Here is a 21,378-nt window from a genome sequence, read left to right on the forward strand (position 1 = left end):
TGTAGCACCTACAGGGGTTCCATGAGTGTGGTGTTGCCGTAAGTGTGGCAGTGGGGATCCACACCCTTGTAGCACCTACAGGGGTTCCATCAGTGTGGTGTTTCCGTAAGTGTAGCAGTGGGGATCCACACCCTTGTAGCACCTACAGGGGTTCCATGAGTGTGGTGTTGCCGTAAGTGTAGCAGTGGGGATCCACACCCTTGTAGCACCTACAGGGGTTCCATGAGTGTGGTGTTGCCGTAAGTGTGGCAGTGGGGATCTACACCCTTGTAGCACCTACAGGGGATCCATGAGTGTGGTGTTTCCGTAAGTGTGGCAGTGGGGATCCACACCCTTGTAGTTCCTACAGGGGATCCATGAGTGTGGTGTTGCCGTAAGTGTGGCAGTGGGGATCCACACCCTTGTATCACCTACAGGGGTTCCATGAGTGTGGTGTTGCCGTACGTGTAGCAGTGGGGATCCACACCCTTGTAGCACCAACAGGGGATCCATGAGTGTGGTGTTGCCGTAAGTGTGGCAGTGGTGATCCACACCCTTGTAGCACCTACAGGGGTTCCATGAGTGCGGTGTTGCTGTACGTGTGGCAGTGGGGATCCACACCCTTGTATCACCTACATGGGATTCATGAGTGTGGTGTTGTCGTAAGTGTGGCAGCAGGGATCCACACCCTTGGATCACCTACAGGGGATCTGTGAGTGTGGTGTTGCCGTACGTGTGGCAGTGGAGATCCAGACCCTTGTAGCCCCTACAGGGGATCCATGAGTGTGGTGTTGCCATACGTGTGGCAGTGGTGATCCACACCCTTGTAGCACCTACAGGGGTTCCATGAGTGTGGTGTTGCCGTAAGTGTGGCAGTGGTGATCCACACCCTTGGATCACCTACGGGATATCCGTGAGTGCGGTGTTGCCGTTCGTGTGGCAGTGGTGATCCACACCCTTTGATCACCTACAGGGGATCCGTGAGTGCGGTGTTGCCGTTCGTGTGGCAGTGGTGATCCACACCCTTGTAGCACCTACAGGGGTTCCATGAGTGTGGTGTTGCCGTAAGTGTAGCAGTGGGGATCCACGCCCTTGTAGCACCTACAGGGGTTCCATGAGTGTGGTGTTGCCGTAAGTGTAGCAGTGGGGATCCACACCCTTGTAGCACCTACAGGGGATCCATGAGTGTGATGTTGCCGTAAGTGTAGCAGTGGGGATCCACACCCTTGTAGCACCTACAGGGGATCCATGAGTGTGATGTTGCCGTACGTGTGGCAGTGGTGATCCACACCCTTGGATCACCTACAGGGGATCTATGAGTGTGGTGTTGTCGTAAGTGTAGCAGTGGGGATCCACACTCTTAGATCACCTACAGGGGATCCATGAGTGTGGTGTTGCCGTAAGTGTGGCAGTGGAGATCCACACTCTTGTAGCACCTACAGGGGATCCATGAGTGCGGTGTTGCCGTACGTGTGGCAGCAGGGATCCACACCCTTGGATCACCTACAGGGGATCCGTGAGTGCGGTGTTGCCGTACGTGTGGAAGTGGGGATCCACACCCTTGGATCACCTACAGGGTATGCATTGCATTGTTTATATTTGTCTAAGACTTAAGATGTAATCTAAATGTCATGATCACATTTAATGTAATGTTATATAACATTAAATTTTATCTTAAAGTTTTGTATATGTTTACCCAGAATGTGTAAGCGTTATGTATTTATTTTGTGTATATATTATATAGCCAATATAAAAGTCAAAGAGTTAACTCTGGATGTCATTATTGTGTGGTTGAGAATGTTGTACCTATTATTTATTATGTAATTATGTGTTTCAGTATCTCATATCTTTGATCTCGGATCTTTGATCTTCTTATACAAGATTGTGGGTTCGAATCCCGTTTCGCCCCGATTATGTTTCTAGGTTTGTCAGCACCATACCCGTGCTCGTGGGTTTCACCGAAGTGGTAAACGTCTGAGACCTGCATCACTTCGGGCTTTCCTCCCACATTAAGCTGACACGGCGCGATATAACTGGAATACTGTTAAAAGCGGCGTTAAAACCCAACTTACTCACTCACTCTTATACAAGGCATTAAAGACCTCAAGCGTGTGTTTGTTCACTTCATGAAACGACATCCACCATAATGCTACATTCACAGAAAAAAAGTATATGTATTTAACTTGAATCATATGTAAACGAAACTATTTCCTGAAAGCTATCTCACTTGATTCTATATGCTAAAATGTACGAGTAAATGCAACAAAATACACTTTCATTTTCATTACGTCTGATATTCTTTATGTATAGTATCAGCTGTATTGATGTCAGTGTTGTGGATCTTGATGAAACGACATCCACTATACTGCTACATTCACAGAAAAAAGTATAAATAATGTATTTAATTTGAATCATATCCAAAGGAAATTATTCCTGAAAGCTATCTCACTTGATTCTTTATGCTAAAATGTACGATTACATGCAACAAGATACACTATCGATTTCAATACGTTTGATATTCTTTATGTATAGTATCAGCTGTATTGATGTCAGTGATGTGGATCTCGATAGTGTCATTTGGTGTAGTATTACACAACAGATATCTAAATGCCTTCACACGTTTGTGCATATTGATGGAACTTGGACTGTTTATGGTAATGAATTAAATCATCACCAAACATGTGAAGCCTTTGGAAATACTTCATCAAATACAACAGGTAATGACGTCTTTTTGAACACAGTTAAGGCATTGTTGTAGTACAATTCCATTTCATCATGAATCAAAACCGACGATGCAATCCGTAAAAAATCAATAATGTGTTCTACACTTCACCAAACGTAAATGGGACGTCTGTTTTATCATTGTCATGGCAACATGTTCATAGAATACCAGTAAATTCCATCAAGAGCAAAATCCGTCGATGCAATCTGTATATAATGTATGCATTTATGGCTCGGTTGTTATATAAATAAAACTCAACATAATAGTGTCTGTGAGTTGCTGACCAGTGAAGGCACGTTGTTCTTCTGCTGATATTTATATGACAACTTTTTTTATGCAATGTTACTTGGGGTGACGTTTCTTTTGCGGTTCCGTATATTATCAAAATATGTTTTGACAGAGTCTTCATTGTTTTCTTGGGGGGGGGGGGGGGGGGGCACGGGTGGCCCAGTCGTCTGAGGCTCCGCGATTCGCTGTGCAGAGTTACGTCCCTTGGGTATGCCAGAAACCTGTGATTGTGGGTTCGAATCCCGGTTCGCCCCGATTATTTTTCTAGGTTTGTCAGCACCATACCCGTGCTCGTGGGTTTCACCGAAGTGGTAAACGTCTGAGACCTGCATCACTTCGGGCTTTCCTCCCACATTAAGCTGACACGCCTTGATATAACTGGAATACTGTTAAAAGCGCTAGCGGGGTTAAACCCAATTCACACACACACACACACACACACACACACACACACACACACACATTTTTGTCTCCTTGTCCTTGATCCGGGATTTTAAGCCCGGTAAAATTCAGTCTATGGTCGAATCACAACAACGTTGTATGCATATACTACGATTATACCTGTAACGTCTCTCGTCAATGTTATGGGCTAGGAATATTTGATGTGTATTTAGAAACTAGTTACCTAGTACAGACACAGGCACTAGTTATTCATCTACAATTACGTTTGTGACCCGTGCAGATTCCGGGGTAGAATAGGTCTTCAGCAACCCATACTTGCCGTAAAAGGTGACTCTGCTTGTCGTAAAAGGCGATTAACGGGATCGGGTGGTCAGGCTCGCTGACTTGGTTGATGCATGTCATCAATCCCAATTGCGTGGATCGATGCTCATGATATTAATCACTGTATTGTCTGGTCCAGACTCGATTATTTACAGACCGCCGTCATACAGCTGGAATATTGCTGTGTGCGGCGTTAAACAACAAACCAACCAACCAACCAACCAACAATTAAGTTTGTAAAGGAGGGATACATATGTCTTCTTATTGGTCTAAGCAACGTTAGTAATTCGTTCCTCCATTTGTAAAAACGTTTCTCAACTTCAGTAAAATGATCGTCCTACTTGTCGTCCTCGTCCTCGTCTGTGCCCCGGATGTAATGGCGCAGAATGTTGGTGGTCGTGGTGGCCTAGATGGACGTCGGATACCTGGAAGAATTGTAACACGATCGATTGCGTCAAAGGTAATTTCCGATTTTTACAGTTAGTGGGTGCATATGTTTGTACATATGTTTGTGCATATGTTTCTGTGATATTCCAGCCATATGGACATACAGGACAAAGAGAATGCGAGGAATGAAGTAGTCTTTGGACAATTTGAATCCTATGATATATTTTGTGGATTAGGAATACAATACATACAATTTCTTTCAGTGAAAGGAAGTAAACTCAATTCTCTGCCGACAAAACGTTGTTTTACAGAATAAAAGCGACAAAAATCCATATTCAAATGGAATCTCTACCAAAAGCAGAGTCGATTGTACGATTCTGACTAGTCTATATCATGGATGTGTTAATGAAGGTCCAATGAACGTCGAATTATAGTATTTGTATAAATATAATAAAGATATATTCAGGTTTTCAGCATTTACTGGAAATGATTATTTTAGATTTTGAATATGAATCTCATGACGGTTCCAGCGGAGCATCATGGTCATTACTCGCTCTTCATTTGCTAATCAAAGCCACGACTAGTGTATTTAATATTTTTTGTTGGTTTGTTGTTGAACGCCGGACTGTATGACGGCGGTCAGTAAATAATCGTGTCTGGACCAGACAATCCAGTCACTGACATCATGAGCATCGATCCACGCAATTGGGATCGCGCGATCGATGACATGCATCAAACGTCAGTGAGCCTGACCAACCGATCCCGTTTGTCGCCTCTTACGACAAGTATAGTCGCCTTTTACGGCAAGCATGGGTTGATGAAGTCCTATTCTACCCCGGATCCTCGCGATCCTTCGTTTATTCCGACAATTCAACAGGTGGATTAACAATTAAACGCTGAATTATTTACAGAGGTGAACTTCGTATCTGTATATAGTTTTCCATGTTCCAGCTGACGCCAGACAACACCATGGAACGAAGACCATTAGAAAAGCTTGGCTAACATTTCTGTCGACAGAGCACACTTGGTCAGCTTGCCAACCTTCTTGTGTCCAAGATGAAAGAGCACAATTGAATACATTAAAATCTAGTTGTGTTTGTTGTTCAATGTAGCAACCACCACCTTTCTATCTGCAAGGCAGCGGACTGCAACTTCACCACTGCCTGTACATTTCCCTACGCGAATGAGCAACATGTGACGTAACCCCTGTGCACCCCGTTGGTCACTCGCGTGGAACCCGTCTGCCACGCGCGTGACGCTCGTGCAGACTATATTTACATCATGAGCATGTGTTTATGAATCACTATCAAATAGCGGGGGACACCAGAAATGGGCTTCACACATTGTACCCATTTCGAGAATCGAACCCGGGCCTCCGGCGTGAGGAGAAAACGCTTTAACCACCAGGCTACCCGACCGCCCCTGATTCTTTACAAGCCACCGTGACAATGACGGATGATCTCATCGTATCTTGACTGACAACCCTTACTTCAGTTAATAACGTTTATCGATGTCGACCTGGGTCTCCCCACTTTGTTACATAAGATCCCGAACAGCGATTCTTACTGTCTAATTCATATCATTCAATGTGATTACTAATGGCAATAATGGCTTTAATTAGCTGCAACAGCAACAATGTTCCACGAAAGGCGTTCCATTTGCCATTAAACATCTCAAATCTGACATCAGCGAGAAGTGAAGTTGTTTGGAATGTATCTCCTACTCCATGTGTTTGTAGCAGGTGGGACAGGATACGCTTACCTCTTCGCGAACACCTGGTGTCACTACTATTCTACAGCTTCAGAAACACATACAGTTGATCAAGTCGTAATCGTGTTATTGACACTGCTTTCAACAGATATTTGAAAAGGGTTTGTCACTTTCATTTCTAAGAGCAAAACAAAGGCATTATTGTTTTATACATCTCTTTATTGTCTTTGTACCGGTACTTCCACGTTGTCTGAAATAAAAACAGTTTATATGAAGAATTACAGATTTTTAGTAAGGAATAAGATATTATGTCAAGATTTGAAATATTGATGATATAGCTTATATAAATATCAAAATTATGCACCTTATTACGTAATATTTTTTTTATTTGACGTTTACACGATATACGGCTTTTCCATTGGACGAGAGGTCGGTCACTTGACCGCGAAATTGACGTTCATAAGTGTATGAACGACACAATTTGACGTTCATACGCATTTCACGAGGCCGTGTTCTTGAAATGACGTAAACACTGACGGACTACTTCCACATTCCTGGGGAAACCCCTGGGAATTCCCTAGCACGAAAACATACGTAAACATTATTTCTCATCATTTAGAACCTTTAATCTTGGTCTCAGCATTTCAGTATACATTGAGAAACTTGCAGAGAAGAGAGTTTGACTTGCATGATTGTTCACGAATTTCCTCGCTACGGCCCATCCTAATGAACAGACGAAAAAATGCACATCCAAACTATCGTCAGTATCGACTCGATCTGTGTCTAGGCTGACAGTGACCGTCTCCAGCAATCTACGAATTTACCTTGACGCATCTTTAATCACCTTTCAATAATCGGTTGATCAATGATGACTAACACATGTAACCGCCACAGGTTCATTAACAACTTCGGAAATTCTCCCGTAACGTTTATCGTATCGGCCATTTTGACGTCTTGGACTTGATGTAAATGTATTACGACGCGCTGTAATTGTGGCTGACTTACTGAGGTAGTTCGTTACAGACCTTTCTCATCTAATGGGGATATTATATGAACACATGTGTTGCGTAAGATGTTTCTGAAGAGCAAGTTCTGCATCCATACGCTCATGTCACCTCTCTTTTTGGGGAACTATTTTATTCCGGGATATAGCTGGTTGTTGTTTGACTGTAAGTGTAACATGAAGTCACACGTACTAAATAAAAATTGTGTTTAGATCTTGGCTTACATCCTTTGAGGTAAGAAATTGTAATAAAAAATTATAAGAATTGACCTTCACTTTGTGTGAGTTCATTGGAGTATGAACCTTCATAGAGTGAGGGCAAAACATTGTATGAACGTCGTCGCAAGTTCCGACGTTCATACAGTTTGTCCCTCACTCTATGAAGGTTCATACTCCAATGAACTCACACAAAGTGAAGGTCAATTCTTAAATATAGAGTTAACATGGTGACAAGTACTTACCAATAGTCAGTGAATCTCAAACATATTCAGTGTCTTCAGTATCTCCCGCTTTTTCGCCTAAAACAATGGAATATCATTTCTGTTACTAAACCTTTAAAGTTTTCACCAAGTTTAATAATCTATTCCTACGTCAATCGGAAACGTACTGACGAAATATTTAAATGTGTTTTATATCTATCTTTTTTTGATAGTTGATTTCGAGGTTGAGTTTGTCCCGAGCAACTTATACTTGTCCTACACGTCGACACACTGAAACGGGTGATCAGGCTCGGCAGATGGCGTGTCATACCCAACGGCGTTGTACTTTGCTTATGATATCAACCGCTGGTTTGCCTTATCCAGATTCGGTTATTTACATTTCGCCATGATATAGCTGTAATATTCCTTCCTTAATATAATAAAGCAAAACTAATAAACAATTGTACTTACGTTTCTCAACAACCTGTTGCAGCAGGCTTTGAAGGCCACTTTTCAGAATGGCACTCTCTCGTTTATCAAGATCTTCGTCGATATGGTCGACATTTCGGCCAGACAAACCACGGAGCGGAGGAGCTGGGGAGGCTAAACAGTATGTAAACAAATTCATACACGTCAATAATTTATACGTCTCCTTTACATTATATTAAATTAGCGCCTGAACATGGACATATACTGACCCGCTTTGAAAACGCACCGACCTGAATCCATGAAAATATCATGATAGTTGGAAAAGAACAACGAAAATACCCCACAGTTAGGACTAAACTGTTGTCAAGTTTGATAGCTGTTGTGAGTCGTCACCAAAACGCAGAAGAGAACAGTGCACGAAAAATGCAAATTGACATTACCTTTTCGTGCAGATATGGGGTAACAAGGGATGGCATTCAAAGGCTACCCGCATAATCGCTGTAGCCGCGGGATAGCGCTGATGACGCAATGCCGAGATTGACACTTGTAGGAACGGGAACGTGCCGTCATCCTTTCGTAAGCTCGATTCTGACCCCAAGGCACCGACAGTCTACAATTGTCGCTGGGGCACAGACAACGGTGGCATGGTGTTCTCGTCTCTGGGAATCCAGGTTTGCTCCCAGGAACGCTGACGGACGTATTCGGGTATGCATAGGTCGTGTTACTGCAGTTTACTACAGAGACGCCTCTGTCCTCTGTTTCTGTCAACACCAAGAGATGCATACGTTCCAACAGGACGCCGGAGCAGACACAACAAGTGCTTTTGTGGACTTCCTGGCACAGAATAACGTACCTGTTATGCCATGGCCTGTATCATCTCTTGATATATCGCCGATTGAGCACTAGTGGGACTACCTGGGACAGCGCATTGCACGTCAACCTCAAATCGCCAACGTTGGAGTGCTCGCTGTCCTGCAACGTCAGTGGCGTAGGATACCACAAGCTGTTATCCAGAGACTGATAGTGTCCGTGAGAAGGCTTTATGTGCCAGGCATTGCAACCAGGAGCGGTCATACCCGGAACTGACTTTGTCTTTGGAACTCTTGTGTGTTCAATTTCCTCTACGTAAAAATTGTGCACTTTCCAATGACACTTGTCATTACTAATGTGGAACTATTATCTGAGTGGGATTGTAGTACACAGCCAACACCATATAAAATTTGGTTTGGCGTCAATTTATCTTTTTACCTCTGGTGCGTATTCAATGCGTTTCAGTATAGTTCAGGTTATGTGTACAAGTTACATGATAAAGGCGCAGAGGTTACAGCGTCACTTGGGGGTTCGAATACAAGTGTCGCCCTGTTTACTTTTCTTGTTTTGCAGAACCAGGACTTGAGGGTCTTATCAAAGTGGTAGTAAAAAACGTGTTAGACCTGCATCACCTCCTTCGTTCCTTCCACAAAAAGCTGACATGTCTGATCTAGTGGTGTTCTAAAATGGGGTAAACCAAATTCACACTCTCTTACATTCTCCCGGTATATTTTCTCGAACCAGCGGTTGGGTATTCTAGTGGTTAAGGCGTTTGCCCGTCGCATGTAAGCCGAGGGTTCAATTCCCCGGATAGATACAATATGTTAAACCCATTTCGTGTGTCCCCTGTAGTGGTATTGCTGGAATATTGTTACAAGCGGCGTAAAAACATGCTCATACACTCCTTCCATGAGTTTTTAATATGTTATGGGATGGAAATAAAGTTTCAGCTGCAACTGAAATAACATACCAGCCAATTCAAATTTTTCTGCCCTTGTGAACCAGCCATTTCTTATTTTGACTTTGCATCTCCCGTTTCTGCACTTAATTTTAATCTTTAGCTGTTCGTATTTGGCGATCAAGACAAAAACCAACAGAAGTGCCACCAAATATTTCATCCTTCTGTAACATATAACATCACATTAAGTCAAGAATGCTTCATTTAAGTGACACAATCATAATTTGCCCAAACAACTTGATCAACAAAAAAACTCACCACAACAGTGTTCATGTATGTGCTTAGTTATGCCGACGTATCTAAAAATTCCGTGAATAAATGGGTTCATAAGTCAACCATATCTATATTTGTTTGTTTGTTTGTTGTTTGATGTTTATCGTCAATGTCGTACCAATCGCTCACTTATTTATCTGAAATAGCAACCAGCTAAAAATGTGAGAAACTCATCAGTTTTGCAACATTATTTTGATGGTAAGGTGTGAGTATTGAACCTACAGTACTGCTTCTTTTGTGTCACCTTCCATATCAGAGTAAGTCCTTGTTATGGCCCCTGCTACGTGATGATACACGACTCTAAGTAAGCTGTCGATTAGGTTCGATTTAACCAGTAAATATTGCTACCGTGTTTATATCACTCTCATCAGTACGTAAAAGACATTCCCTTTCTGCTCCACTGTACCACCAGGAGTGAGTGAGAGAGGTTTTACGCTTGTAGCAATATTCGAGCAAAATCACGGCGGGTAACACCAGAAATGGGCTTCACACATTGTACCCATGTCGGGAACGAACCCGGGTCTTCGGCGGACGAGCGAACGGTTTAACCACTAGGCTACCCGACCGCACGTATCGTCAGGAAGTTATCAGGCCCAGTAATATTTTTATGATATGTCCGTTGTTTAAGATACAACAAACAATACCGCCGTCTTCCACGCTCACTGTGAATATTGCTAAAAGTGGCGTAAAACCATACCCACTCACTCAAATATACAATGTTCTAATAAATGACCGAGGTACTTTCCTCAAAGTACTGTCGGTGTGTATGAAGTAATTATGCGCCCGATATTTATAACACAACTCATAACATATTATCCATCAGAAAACAGAATCATATTTAAACTATTGGCAAATTGCATTCGCAAATACTCGCCTTTCATTTAGAGGCATAAGGCATTATAACAAGATAAAGTGTCACGCAGGCAACTACTAACAATTTCCACTGTTTCCTCATCATAATTCAGCAAAATGAATACGGTATCTAAAATTGCTGTCAGTAGAACATATATGCAACCCAACGAATCTGTAGCAAAAACTGGACAGAGGAAATATAGTGGGAATAAACCTATTTTGTCCCATTCAAAAAAATAAAACACACAAGTAGTATGTAGTTCATTGAACCTGATTACACCTAATATCCGGTGTATAAATTGGATATATGTTACTAGAAAGTGTTGGGCCTGATATTAGACGAACGATTTGCAATGTCTTAATGTTTTCACACTCAAAAATGTCATGGAGGAAAACAGTAAAGCAAAATGCACGTGCAAGTTTTGACATTCGTCACTCGTGGTAGTGGCTATAAAAAGGCAAGCATAAGTCAATAATTTGTCATTCAATTGTCAACATTTTTCAAGGTTCAAAACTCAGCGCTGCCGGTCGAACATCGCCATAGGAAGTATCCAAAGAAGGGAATCGCAGTCTTCTGTTGCACGCCACTTCAACGTCCACCACAGCACCATTTGCCGCCTTTGGGACCGATACAAACAGTTCAATTCCACTGCAGACCGTCCGAGAACCGGCCGACCAAGAGTTACCAGCCCTGCACAGGATCGCTACATTCGGCTGTTCCATCTACGTCATCGCAATGCCACAGCTACGGAGATGACGGGACTCATCCCCGGTTTGAGGAGGATATCAGACCAGACTGTCAGGAACCATCTTCGCGAGGCTGGAATCCGACCCAGAAGACCAGTTATCGTCTCTGTTTTGCAACAGATCCATCGACAGCGAGGCTGGCGTTTGTGCCATACCTTACAGCTTGGAATTTGAGACGAGTGTTGTTTAGCGATGAATCACGATTTCTTCTTCACCGGCGAGATGGAAGATGTGTTTACCGTCATCGAAATGAGCGTTTTGCCCCACATTGTGTACGCGAATTCGACAAATCACGAGATCTGACTTGGTTGTGGTTCAAGGAAATTTGACAGCAATTTGCTACATTAATCAAATTCTTCAACCTCTTCTTCCAATCATTGACCGCTAGAGGGAGCTATTTCAACAGGACAAAGGCTCCACCACACCCAGCTCATGTCATGGTAGACTGCCCTCATGATGCCAACATCAACGTCTTGCCCTGGCCGTCTCCAGATCTCAACCCAATCGAACACCTTTGGGATCAACTCGATCGACGTGTACGTCAATGTCAGAAAACGCCGTAGATACTCTCACAACTGGCTAACGCGTTACAAGCAGAATGGTGCAGAATTCCGCAGGACAGAACTCGGACACTTAGCCAGTCAGTGCCGAGGAGTTGCAGTGCCGTGATTGCTGGCCAGGCTGGTCACACGAGATGCTGATTTCAACGCAACCTTGTGGCCGTAAGTGACATGGCAATGAACAGTTTTCAATGCCTTTGTACAACCACAACATGTGACTATCGAGCTCCAAACTTTCATATATGTATCTATGATATTACATTAAATATATCGATTGTATTAGGTACACTAAATTTACTAAAAGTCTACCTGTGCGTTTCTTTGTTTTTGAAGAGTGTATATGTAAGCATCACTTTGTTTGAACGTGGTATCATGCCGATATGTTAATTGAGGAGACTTGTGTCAAAACCAAGCATCAGCACTGTCAACAACAAGGTAGTGCCCTTTATCACCTACTGGAAATGTTAACTTTTAGGTCGGTATCGGTACGAAAGTGACAGTACATGTTAACATGCTGACATTTTTTCCTACCCGGAACCTGACAGCATACGTTTGGTTACAATGAGTAAAACAGACCTTTTTATAACACTCTTACTTTGAGCATATCTGTAACCCAAATTGTAGTTTTTTTCAATATGCTTCTTATGCCTTTATCTACATCTCGTAAGACACTCAACTTGTATCAATGCTTTTGAGCTTTTGAGTAGAATAGGTCTTCCGCAACCCATGCTTGCCGTAAAAGGCCACTATGCTTGCCATAAGAGGCGACTAACGGAATCGGGTGGTCAGGCTCGCTGACTTGGTGAATGCATGTCATCGTATCCAAGTTGCATGGATCGATGCTCATCATGGCAATCACTTGATTATCTGGTCCAGACTCGATTACTTACAGACCGCCGTCAAAAAGCTGGAGTATTGCCGAGAGCGGCGTTGAACAACAAACAAACAAACAATGCTTTTGATTTTCAAACATAACTCAAAGATTAAAAGAACCAATTAGCCTCCAAAAGTCTCCTTTTTAAATAACAGGACCTTCCTTTACATGCCCAAGTTTAACTCTAGATCTCATAGATTGTTGTTTATCTCAGTTACTCTCAATTTTAAACACTGCACAACACACACATAAACATATTTAAATCATTGAACATAATTTCAAACGCAAAGATACAGTTGACTTACCGAGAATGGTGTTCCCTTCCAACAGTTTCCTGGAGAGAAATGCAGCTGTATTTATACCGTTAAAGTGGAATATCAAACAAGGACAAACACTAACAAAAGGTGTGGAATTATCACTGTCGACTGATACGCCCTTGGCAACAGAAGGTGGTAGGTCCGCTTGGTGCTTTTAGCTCTAACTGATACGCCCTTGGCAACAGAAGGTGGTAGGTCCGCTTGGTGCTTTTAGCTCTGTTCAGGTTGTCAGACATATCAGTCACGGAGATCAGTTTTATAAACGATGGATTTTTAAAAAAACCTTTTCACCACCTATTACAGCTTCTTTTATTCTTTGTTCGACGTTTCAGAGGTACTTCTAGCTACTTCATCAGGTGAATGTGGATAGCAACTTCTTTTATTCTTTGTCCGACGTTTCAGAGGTACTTCTAGCTCCTTCATCAGGTGAATGTGGATAGCAACTTCTTTTATTCTTTATCCGACGTTTCAGAGGTACTTCTAGCTCCTTCATCAGGTGAATGTGGACAGCAACTTCTTTTATTCTTTGTTCGACGTTTCAGAGGTACTTCTTGCTCCTTCATAAGCTGAATGTTTAGTAGGTGCATAGAGATAAGAAATATGTGTCATGATATTTTTACACAAGACAAGGAGGGATGAATTACAAAAATAACGTAACAAGTATCATGTATTCAAACATGATGTACCTCAAAACTTTGTGCTGAGAAGATAAAAACACCACCACGTTGCACTACAAACAGACATCCACGCAAGCCTGCACGCGCGCACACAGGCAAGCAAACACACACAGACAGAGACTCACACGCACGCACACACACACACACACACACACACACACCTAAACACCTGCTGGAAAAGACTTTCCACAAATAGTACATTTGCATAAATGATAAAATATGATGTGCAGTAACGCCACTAAGCCAAGATACGTCTTATAATTGTCCTTCATAAGTATTTAGTTTACACTATACTATATTAGGGTGAGTTTCCGTTTTACGATGGTTTGCAAACCTTTTCAGGATTTTCGAAATAGGTTTATGCATACGAAACTATAACTTATAACTCCATCACTGAAATGCAATTTGAAATGGACATATAATTATACAGACTATATACACTTGTAATGAGTGTATGCCGCACGGGCCTGTGGCCTGTTCTGATTAAACAATACGATCTGTGCATAAGGACATAACACCTATCGGTAGGAGTTATCAGTCAGAAAAATCAGTATTTTTGCATAAGCAAATAATACATGCACACATGATACCAGATGACGCTCAATCTGCGAGTACATGTCAAATTGTTTTTAACAGTTGCTAACATTTGGCGTGGCCACAATTATTCATGAACAAAGAAATCAGGTGCCGAATGCACAGATGGGCTTTGCACTTCATATTATATACAATATTACGGAATATTGTGGAATATGTGGAGTATTTCAATACTGCGCCATGTTTTTTATGTAACTTACACAGTTATAAAGCATATGCACCTTTTCAATCTTGCCATGTCTTCATTTTTGAATGACAACTTCTCTACAAAATACTTTAAATGATGTAATCTTGCGTCAGTGACGGTGTCAACCCTCCTTTTCTCCTTTGGTATAGTGAGTGAGTTGGGTTTAACGCCGCTTTAAACAGTATTCCAGTTATATCGCGGCGTGTCAGCTTAATGTGGGAGGAAAGACCGAAGTTATGCAGGTCTTAGACGTTTACCACTTCGGTGAAACCCACGAGCACGAGTATGGTGCTGACAAACCTAGAAACATAATTGGGGCAAACCTGGATTCGAACCCATACTCATAGGTTTCTGGAGTGCCCAAGGGACGCAACTTTGCACAGCGAATTGCGGCGCCTTAGACGACTGGGCCACCCGTGCCTCCTCCTTTGGTATAAGTAACAAGTTACTTTACATATAGATAATAATGAGAAGGTTGTCTCTAAATACCATTGCAAATATAGGCTCATAAGTTAAGTTATCAGTGAATAACACTACGTGTGGATATTATGTAAATCAATAACGTGTTGTGTACAAAGTGCACCGTTTTCTCCGAACATGGTACACACATTTTGTGCAAATTTCAGTTAGATGAATGATTATCTAAGCTTGGCAAAAGCAGCTTTAATGAGACTTTCTATACACTTTGGGATACCATTGTAACACGTTTGTGTATTAGGATTAAAATAGTGCATAGATGTTATCAGAATGTAACAAATGTTATATTTGGGATAACGCTTTCTTAGTAAAGTACAATTTCTGGTACTTGTGTTTGGTTATTGTCCCATCTCGGATTCGAACCCATACTTCTCAGAGTGAGGCAGCTACTCGCCAGCACACAAAGTCAGCGATATAACCCATACTGACACCGAGTCTACCACATAATGAAAGTCCGACAACTGGTAGTCTAGATCACGTACTTGGTGTACCCCTCTGACAAGTGTAAATTGGCACGGCTCCGAAGGCCGAAATCCATGAATACACAAAGCCTATTAGAAAGTGGTCAAATGTAACAAATGTTGTGTTTGCCATTTTCCATAGCTTTCGGCCAAGGGAGCCTCGTCAAGTTAGACGGAACTATGAAACGATAGAAATATAAGAAACGGAAATAAACTACAGGTTCTACAAAAAAAACAAAGACGGAAGCATATTTAGAAGACCTATTGTTTCCCTGAAAAGGCAGAAACACATTAATACCTTTCCGTTGTGGATCCCTCCCACTGCTTGAAAACACTGGGCGGCGCTGCATTTTCAACCTTCATGATGATATTCGAATGAAAACTTTAAAAGCTTCTATTTTATGTTTGACAAAAAACAAGTTATAAATGACAGAAAGGTATATTTATAAAACTCATGAACATTAATAACCCACCTTTTCTAAAACTTCAAGCAAGTACTTTGTCGAATATGTTTTGTAGACGCCAATTGTATGACGTGTAAATATGTAGTCATAATATTTTTCTTACTGTTTAGTATCAATCGTCTCCATGTCAGTTTATAGCTGCTTTTTCAAAAAAAGGTATCTTACTATATAACGTATTGTAACCGACTTGTGACACTTTAATCAATCGTTCCTATCTGTCGTCAGTGATGTGCAGCGCGTAGAGTATGGCCTGTTGCGGAAGGGGGGGAAAGCTTGCTTCACGACGCGAATCTGTTATCCCTACAAAGATGCATCATGAAGAATGAAGTACTATGATATGCAAATTTCGTTCCAGAACAGTGTTGCCATCCGCAAGGGACCGACCATTTGATATTCTGAAACTACAAAAACGGGTATTTTTTTATTTAAACCTATTCGCCTGAACCTTTTAAAGAAAAACACCTCACAGCCATGTAATGTTTTTGGCATGCAATTCTAATTTTTTTTTTCATCAGTCTGAAGTACAGTAATTTTCAAGAATTTTCGGTGACATATTAGTTTTGTCTCTATAATCACCAACCCCACCACAGAATAGCAAATGATCGGTCCCTAGCTCCTATATCAAGCGAGGAGTGACTCAGTTAATGCCACTGGTGGAGCAGGCCATGCATACCGTTTCGCGAACACCTATCGCTGCTGCTGTGCCTTTGACGCCCATACACTTAACACTGATTATTCTCTGTCGTAGACATTCATATTCACGACACACTGGTCTAACTGTGCATACATACAACTGTTTCCTTTCACAACAAAGGGGAAATGGTCCATGAATAATAAAATAAGCAGTTCTAACGTTTATAAATTCGTTGATGGGAATCTGATAAAGTGGAAATGCTTGTATATATTTTGTACGAGTGAGGTGCAAGGCGAACCCGCCACCTCTCAGTTTTATTGCGGCCTCAGCAGTCAGTGTCGGTAGTATTGTTGTTGTAGGTATAGGTATATATGCTCGGAACAATATATACTGGTCAAATTAAAAACTTCACATTTTTAAAAGTAATCCCTTATATGATATACAACAGACAAATGTATCAGAGCAGGTAATTTTTAATCATTAATGTCCAAAAAAGGATTTTAATTAACGGTGGTAACCATAATTTGTTCAAACCACCTACGGTATTCGGTAATAACAACAGTTTAAACCAAAAGTCCCAAGCACGAGAATCTGATGGCACACAAGTTCAGTAGCGTGTATGGCCACCATGTGCGTTGACAACTGCCACACAACGCCTCCGCATGGACCTTGTGATGCTTGTGAACACATGATTGGGAAGACGACGCTATTGCGGCTGCAAAATGGTGCCAAGATCTTGCAAATTCTGTGGTTGGTTCTGGAGAGTGCGCAGACTTCTGCCAAGAGCATCCGAGACGTGTTCGATGGAATTGAGGTCGGGAGACCTTGACGGCCGGTACATGACGTTGAAATTCCTTATCAAACTTGCTGTGTGGGGTCTGGCATTGTCGTGTTGGAAGATCAAACCGGGTCCATGTGCTGCCATAAAAGGCAGAAGCTCTGGTGCCAGTACCTGGTTGCGGTACGCAGCAGCGTTGAGGTTGCCACGGATGACAAGAAGCCTGGAACGTGCATTGTCGACCTGGTCGAAGGCGATCAGCGGTGGTACCCGTTTGCTGTAGACGCGTCTGTAAATCATAAACAGTCCGTCGACTACAACCCATCGTCCTTGCGACTTCAGCTACGGACGTTCCCGTCTGCAACATGCCGATGACACGTTCACGTTGCACATTTGAAAGGCGTGGCATGACAAATTGCCGAAAAGAGTTTTGTTTTCTTGTGTTTTTCTTTTTTTGTTAATGACTGCTAACAAGTATGGCTGAAAACACGTGCGGTATTATGGCCACGTGACCAGTTGCACGTAAAAAAACACTTTTGTCACTATAGTGCTGTGCACATGATTTTGATCGATTCACTTGCACAAAAACGGGTGTTATCTGAAGACAATATGTGGCCATTACAGTTTAAATACACAATAAGGGCCCACAATGATAATTGGTTAAAATGTTACAATTTTAGGGTTGTGAAGTTTTTAATTTGGTTCAGTATATAAGGGAACCTCCGAATTCCGAATTTATCGAATTCAATCTTCATAGTGAAGACAATATCTGGTCCATGCCGAGTGATCATCGTTGCAGGCACGACATCTTCTGAGCATGGTGCACATCAAACACCAGATGGTGCCCCTTGGTACCCGTCGCCTGTCTTCTTGTGAGGCCTGCCCAAGCTGTTAGAATTCTGGGGATGCTGAGGTTGGTTGCGAACCCTAAAGCCCAGAACATCCTAAAGGTGTTCAATCGGTGACATGTTTGGAGCTGGCCAGGGCAATGCTGTCACACCCTGCTGTCTAGAATAGGCCTGTTCTACCCATAACCTTCACTGGTCTCTGAAAGAACGTATTGATTTCAGACACGCAGTTATCACCCTGTTTCATATCGTTGACGTCGACAGTAGTGTTCCTGAGGCATCTGTGAAGTTGTCCCTCATTTGTGATGCTGTTCCTCAAGGCAATGGTGCGTACATAACAATCCTCCCCGGGAGTAGTCTCTCCTCTACTCACCCTAATCTTAACCCCACCCGTTTGCCGATATCTTCCCATCAGACGGGATATCATACTCTCAGATTTACCGCAGTGTCTGCATATATACCGCAGAACTGCATTCTGTGATTGACCAGCTTTAAACATCCCATTGCGCGAAGTTTTCCATTTTCTGGCATGTACACTTTTGGAGGCATTTTCGTTCGTTGTACCCGATCAATGAGCCATGTGGCCGTGACGTTTAATTGTAACCAGTAACCAGGATGTGTCACCGTGGACGGCAGGTTATACATGTGAAATGTGCAACGTTTGAGCGAGTTTGCTTTCCGTGTTCAGTAGCTGTGTCTCGTGCAACAGACTTACTTACTTACTGTAGGACCGCCTCCGTGGTCTAGTGGTAGAGCGTCCGCCCGTGTGCAATGTAGTAATAAGTGCTCAGGGGTTTCTGTTAGGTTACAATGTGGGCATTTCCCAGTTTGATGTTTTTTAATAAGGTGTAGGTAGGAGTTCATATATAATTAACTTAGTGTAGCAGAACTTAGTATACAGAATGCGCTGCAATTATCCAATCAATGTACAGGTTGTGTTTCGATTAATCAATCAATATACAGTATGTTGTCCTTCAATTATCCAATCAGTATACAGGAGGTTATGCTATAATTATCCAATCAATATACAGGATGTTGTGCTATAATTATCCAACAAATATACAGGAGATTGTGCTATAATTATCCAATCAGTATGCAGCAGGTTGTGCTATAATTATCCAACCAGTATACAGGATGTTGTGCTATAATTATCCAACCATAATACAGGATGTTGTGCTATAATTATCCAACCAGTATACAGGATATTGTGCTATAATTATCCAACCAGTATACAGGATATTGTGCTATAATTATCCAACCAGTATACAGGAGGTTGTGCTATAATTATCCAACCAGTATACAGGATGGTGTGCTATAATTATCCAACCAGTACACAGGAAGTTGTGCTATAATTATCCAACCAGTAAAGAAGATGTTGTGCTATAATTATCCAACCAGTATACAGGATGTTGTGCTATAATTATCCAACCAGTAAACAGGATGTTGTGCTATAATTATCCAACCAGTATACAGGATGTTGTGCTATTATCATCCAATCAGAAAACAGGATGTTGTGCTATAATTTTCCAACCAGTATACAGGATGTTGTGCTATAATTATCCAACCAGTAAACAGAATGTTGTGCCATAATTATCCAACCAGTATACAGGATGTTGTGCTATAATTATCCAACCAGTAAACAGGATACACAGTTACATACATGTCCTCGTTATCATTTACACTCAATGTTCACACTTCAAAATAATACAATATTACAATTCAAGTGTTACATTTCTGACTAAAAATATATTACAAAGGATAACAACTCACATTCGCTGCTCCAGTGAACGTCTACAATAGTCTCTACCAGCACGCAGCTGCCACGTCTGTTGGAATGCGAATTGAATAAAGCGCCATAAAATCTCAACTTTGTTCCTGATACGGTTCGATGCAGTAACTTTCCCGCTGAATGATGACGGTTTGTAAATAGTCGAGTCTTGACCATACAACCCAGTGAGTGATAGTGTGAGCAGCGGTCGATTCAAACCCTGAGTCAGCAGTGTAGCAATGTAGCTATCGGCTAATGGTACACATATACCAGGTGTATGTGTAGAGATATTTCCCGGACAAGGACAACATCAGAGGAATAGATAAATCTGTATTCGGGCATCAATCATAACAAAATACTCAATTATTGTTTTTTCTGTACCGTAAAGGGAACAGACACTCCAAGAAGTCTAGTAAACATGAACTGTAGACATTTTAATGCAATGTAAACACACATATATGGTCGGTTTGCTTTCAACAAAGACACTTTGGCGTCTGTCTGCAAATGGTTACCTGGTTGTTGTTTGACGCCGCACTCAGCAATATTCCAATTTTATGATGGCGGTCAGTAAACAATCGAGTCTGGACCAGACAATCCAGTGATTGACATCATGAGGCTCGGTCCATGAAATTGGGATACGACGACATGCATCAACCAAGTCAGCGAGGCTGATCACCCGATCCTGTTAGTCGCCTCTTAGGACAAGCATAGCCGCCTTTTACAGCAAGTACGGGTTGCTGAAGACATATTCTTCCCCGCATCTCCGCGGGTCCTGTCTACAAATGACGAAATAATATCATCTCTAATGAAATATACATTCATGGAATCAAGGCTTCTTCCAACAGGACCGCCTCCGTGGTCTAGTGGTAGAGCGTCCGCCCGGAGAGGGGAAGGTTCGGGGTTCGATCCCCGGCCGCGTCATACCAATAGACGTTAAAAGATGGTACTTGTTGTTATCCTGTCTGGCGCTCGGCATATAGTGGCTAAAACAAGGACTGGTCGGCTTGGAGTCAGTATACTGTGTCTGAGTGGGATATTCATGTTAAACTGCGGCATGGTATCTCAGTGGGCATCAGTCCGGACTAGTACAAGCAGCCACACACACACGTGCATGCACGTCGCTATATAAGTGCAATAATCTTGGACGCGACGTTAAACCCAATTTCACCTCACCTCACCTCTTCCAACAGCATGCCCTTCAGCTATACACATTAGGCAAGGCGCTCGCTCCATCAGACGCTGCACTTCACACATACTGCCAGTGTCTACACTGTCATCAACAAAGAATGTTGTTGATTCGCATAACGTTTTGTATGAGATGATTGTGATCTGTTAGCGAATCGCTGCCAGGCATAAGTGGATGTTTGGGACGTGTTTTCCTGGACCTGATGTTTGTGTGTTGAAAGCGCAGCCACTTGGTGTTGTCGGTGAAAATAATA

At 42.2% G+C, this 21,378-nt stretch overlaps 1 long non-coding RNA gene across 1 annotated transcript; it reads right to left on the reverse strand.

Moving 5' to 3' along the window:
* Positions 1 to 6,020: 6,020 nt before the first annotated feature.
* On the reverse strand, positions 6,021 to 13,055 carry LOC139460809 (uncharacterized). The gene is made up of 4 exons (XR_011652841.1): positions 13,040 to 13,055; positions 7,703 to 7,834; positions 7,274 to 7,330; positions 6,021 to 6,059 (listed from the first exon to the last, which is right to left on the reverse strand). It is a non-coding gene; the product is annotated as an uncharacterized lncRNA (long non-coding RNA).
* Positions 13,056 to 21,378: the final 8,323 nt, after the last annotated feature.

Source organism: Haliotis cracherodii, unplaced genomic scaffold (genome assembly GCF_022045235.1).
Source record: "Haliotis cracherodii isolate W230 unplaced genomic scaffold, xgHalCrac1.p SCAF_14, whole genome shotgun sequence".
NCBI lineage: Eukaryota > Metazoa > Mollusca > Gastropoda > Lepetellida > Haliotidae > Haliotis > Haliotis cracherodii.